Source organism: Schistocerca serialis, chromosome 3 (assembly GCF_023864345.2).
Source record: "Schistocerca serialis cubense isolate TAMUIC-IGC-003099 chromosome 3, iqSchSeri2.2, whole genome shotgun sequence".
Lineage (NCBI taxonomy): Eukaryota > Metazoa > Arthropoda > Insecta > Orthoptera > Acrididae > Schistocerca > Schistocerca serialis.
In genome coordinates this window covers 435,339,421-435,344,538 of record NC_064640.1, presented here as the reverse complement: position 1 = coordinate 435,344,538, position 5,118 = coordinate 435,339,421, and the positions used below count along the sequence as shown (strand labels likewise).

Sequence of the window (5,118 nt, the reverse complement as noted above, 5' to 3'; positions counted from 1 at the left end):
GTACACGATGTTCAGACGCCATTTTGAAGGCTACGTATAGCGCCGCCACCTATCGTAACTTCATGAAACTGTAGGGGCTGAAGCGGGAATAATCCACGATGTCCACAACAAATTCCGCATTTTTTCACCCAAAACTGGTCAAGATGAAAAGAAAAAGTGTTGCACAACATATTGAACGCCCCTGATATATGGTCCCACTCTTCTTGGAACATACGCTCTCGGAATTCTACAGTATACTTCTCCACGATAACGCCTCTACTACAGGCTCCAACAACCCTACCACACCAAAGTCAAAAATTAATTATGATTGTAGTGTTGCTCACGCTGCCAAATATTGCATTTTCTGGCAACAATAAAGTTATATTATGTGGCAGGTGTCATTAGAGCACAGTTAATAAAGTCATTTCTTGAAATAATGGCTAAACTAGGCACTCATCTTTTCGTGTTTCCCACGCTGGTCTCGTTGTGAACACATGGCTCAATCCTCGAAAATCTAGGTAGTGATGATTCCAAGTTCGGATGCAAAGAGGCCTAGGTGTTATTCTGCGATATTCAAAAGTTTTATAGATGTGTTTCATAAAACATTCTTGAAGATTAAACTTTTGCAAGTTAAGACAATGGTGACGTAAAAAAGTAATCAGCAGTCCGAATTTAAGTTACACTTCTTTTTTATTACTTTTGTTGCAATATCATGTAACTTGTTCCAAAACATCACAATATAAAACATACTTGAAAATATCTTCCTCACTGTTTAAGTTCACATTTCATAAACTGACTACAATTTGCGTCTTTTTAACATGACGACCAAAGCTTGACTCTCTAATAACCGCTTATGCGTCCAAAAATCAGAGTTACAAGTACGTCAAAGATCATAGTCACAAAAGGAAAGAATACACGTAACAATAATATCATTGCAATATATACATATCGATGTATCTAAGTACCACTACATTAATTAAATCAAAAGTGAATGTTGTCACAGAAATATGTTAACTGCAATATAATCCATCTGAAACCTTCGAGTATCTGTGGGCCTCTTCCATGTATACAACCTTCTTGTATGGTTCTTGAACCAAGTGTTAGCTCTGATTAAGTAATGCTTTTTCCAGAATTCTACCACGCAGGTTCCTCTTTCGTTTCTTAACCCCGTTCCACATTCACCTACTACGTTTTCTTCTCTTCCTTTTCCTACTATCGAATTCCAGTCACCCATTACTATTAAATTTTCGTCTCCATTCACAATGTGAATGATTTCTTTTATCTTATCACACATTTCATCAAGCTCTTCGTCATCTGCAGAGGTAGTTGGCATATAAACTTGTACTACTGTGGTAGGCGTGGGCTTCGTGTGTATCTTGGCCACAATAATTTGTTCACCATCCTGTTTGTAGTAGCTTACCCGCACTCATATTTTTTATTCATTATTATACCTACTCCTGCGTTACCCCTATTTGATTTTGCATTTATAACCCTGTATTCACCTGAACAGAAGTCTTGTTCCTCCTTCCACCGAACTTCACTAATTCCCACTATATCTAACTTTAACCTATCCATTTCCCTTTTTAAATTTTCTAACCTACCTGCCCGATTAAGGGATCTACATCTAAATCTACATCTACATACATACTCCACAATCCACCATACTGACATTCCGCGCAACGATCCGTAAAACGCCAGTTTTCTTTCTCCTGATAATGACGTCCTCTTGATTAGTCCTTGCCCGGAGATCCATATGGGGGACTATTTTACCTCTGGAATATTTTAGCCAAGAGGATGCCATCATCATTTAACCATACAGTAAAGCTGCATGCCCTCAGGACAAATTGCAGCTGTATTTTCCCCTTGCTTTGGGCTGTTCGCAGTACCAGCACAGAAAGGCTGTTATGGTTAGTGTTACAAGGTCAGATCAGTCAATCATCCAGACTGTTGCCCCTGCAACTACTGAGAAGGTTGCTGCCCTCTTCAGGAACCACACGGTTGTCTGGCCTCTCATCAGATATTCCTCCATTGTGGTTGCGCCCATGGTACTGCTATCTGTATCACTGAGGCATGCAAGCCTCACCAGAAATGCAAGGTCCACGGTTCATGGAGCGGGGGGGGGGGGGGGGGGGGTATAAAAGTAACCTTTCGAAATCATCATAAATGTATATGAAACTTTCAGTTCATGTTGATAATTTTTGAAACTTGTACATGAATTTCTGTTTGATAAACCAACATTTAGTGGTTTATTAGCTGAACAATTTGGAATACAACTGTCTAACTTTTCCTTATGATTATAATGTAGTAAATACATATCACAGAAAATTTCGATGCCTTGTGTTTCATGTTGCGAATTGAAAAGTCGATATATATCTTTTATCCAAAAATGAAACTACTATTTTCTTCTTTAAAATTTTAAAGATTAATATGCTTATCTTGTTTATATTCAGTTATTTTTAGTGGATATTCGTGTTATTTTTCGTTAAATGTATAAACATTAAAAGATACCTTAATTTTGTGCTCAGTGTGTGGAATATTGTCACTCTCTATTGGAAATTCAATTTTTTGACCTTTTTGGTCGTTATTCGCTGTTAGACTTTTACATTTATTAATTGTTTGTAGATCTGTATTTGCTGGACATAATGTTCATTTTATGGAATGCAAAAAATATCTTCGATAATTATTTTTAAGAGTAATGCAAGTTTGTGTACTTTATTTTTTCTGTTAATCCGATGATAAATGAACTTTTCAAAAGGTTATGTATGTTTATTGCTAATTGTAATACAATAAATAATTTAATTTAATTTCAGTTAGATCCTCAAGATTGAAATTGTTATGTGCCATAAGCTATTTTTTTTACATTTTTAGAACATTTTATCAATGTCTTCTCTTCATTATTGAACTTAAATGCCGTGAAAATGTATGAAATTTATTTTTAATGTGTAGCTTAATTTTAAAATTTCTTTCACTATTTCTGTAATTTTTGGTTTTCATGTATTTAAGCAGAAATTTGATTCAAGTAAGTTATGACTGTTCTCTAAATATACTGGTTGTAATCTATTTCCAAGTGCTGTATTAACTGGATTCTGATTAACTTTTCCCTAATCTTTTGTTTTCCAAATACATTAGAAGAAATATTTCTTTCAAATGTTTAGTCATCAATTTCAAGAATTTCATCGTTATATTCAGTTTCAAACTGAGATACATGTTTCCAAATATTTTTCTTAATATGTTCCTGGATAATGTGAATTCTAATTAAAAAATCAATAAAATCATACTTTTAAAATTATAATATCCAGGATAACTGATCTCCATCAATTTTGATGCTATTCATATGAGAAAGGTATTTATTAGAATTAATGAACAATGGCAGAATTTAAAAAATTATTAAAATTATAAAAAATTAGGTGTGTATAAGAAAAATAAAAGAATCCAAAATTATTATGTGTTAATTGAGTATTACGTTAAGGTAAATTTAATTGAGTTTGAAATAAAGATAAATGTAGAATTAATATTTTAAAAATATTTCTCATTGGGTTAAAGCTGATTTTTTTATCATCTACATGTTTTAGATTGGATAACAGAAAAACATTTTACTTGAAACACTTAATAAATGAGAATTAAGAATTTGTTAAGTGAAATGATAATTAAATGGACACCCTAGCTGCAAGCAGGCGTTGATATACTTCATTTGGGACATGTTGAAAATGTGTGCCCCGACTGGGACTCGAACCCAGGATCTCCTGCTTACATGGCAGACGCTCTATCCATCTGAGCCACCGCGGGCACAGAGGATAGTGCGTCTGCAGGGACTTATCCCTTGCACACTCCCTGTGAGATCCACATTCCCAACATGTCCACACCACTACATTCACAGTGCACCTTATAGATGTTTGCCCATCATACTCATTACTCGTGGCAGATTAATCTACCAAGTCCCGTACGAGTTTGGGCATAGCGTGTGCGTTCGCACAAGAAGGTCAATGGCTGGGAAGCCATATTTTAACTATATATGATGGTAGTACCTGTTCCCGAAAGAACAGTTACCGTGGATGACCATGCAGCTTTGCTAGAAATGAAATGATAATTAAATGGACACCCTAGCTGCAAGCAGGCGTTGATATACTTCATTGTTCAGTATTATTAAAAATAAATTTTACTTAGTTCAAGCTGATTTAACTGCCTACACAGTTATTATATTTGGTGTATTCCAGAGGACGACTTTTAATTTTGCTTGAATATTTGTCTTTAGATGATGGATTTGAGTATAAGCAATTAAAATTTTTAATTTATTGACACATTAAAAATATCTTTGTTCAGTCTGGTGAATTTGAACACAATTTTCATAATGTTATATCTAGGGTTTTGCTATATTCTCGAGTACAGTTTTCACATTTATTTGAAAGTTTGTCTTCAGGTGAGAGATTTCAGTAAAAGCAATCAAAATATTAAATTTCTTGACAATCAATACATTGATTTGTTTTATTTATCACACTCAGTTTGTTCATAATAATTCAGCACTAATAATATTTTTGAGTGTTCATCATTGATAAAGATTTTTAAAAGTTGCTTATCATAACAATTTGAAACATATTTTTGACATGAAGGCAGAATTCGATTACTATTACCAGTTTTTTATGATACTCTTTAAAAGACTATCTACACATTGTCCTACAGCCACATTGAGTATATTTTTGAACTGCAATTATCAATTGATTTTTCAATTTCACAAATTTTATACTTTTCAGTTTTGATGTGGTCTGGTTTGATGTCTTATAACTGCTTCATCACTACTGTTTAATAGAAAAGAATTTTCTCAGTTAAAAAACTATGGTAGTGAAATGTTCAACATTTTCGAATTTATTCTTTAGAACAGGAACTAATTCAGATGTTTTAAAATAATTTATACAAAATATAATAATATTTAGGTAACAAAAAATTAATAATATGAAAGAAATTTTTTCTGAAAAACAAATTTTGTAATAAATTGATGGTATCCAATATAAAAATAAATGTGAAGTAACAAACTGTTAAATATATTTGATTGCATTAATCAAAACATTTATCATTTAAACTTAGGAAGTTGGTGTAAAGATATTTGTTTCTACTGTTTGAACAGAAATATATAATGATTACAAA

The 5,118-nt window shown here is 33.0% G+C and overlaps 1 non-coding gene across 1 annotated transcript; it reads right to left on the bottom strand.

Annotated features, from left to right (window-relative positions):
- Window positions 1-3,691: 3,691 nt before the first annotated feature.
- On the bottom strand, window positions 3,692-3,766 carry Trnat-ugu (transfer RNA threonine (anticodon UGU)). The gene has a single exon. It is a non-coding gene; the product is annotated as a tRNA-Thr (tRNA).
- Between the last annotated feature and the right edge of the window lie 1,352 nt (window positions 3,767-5,118).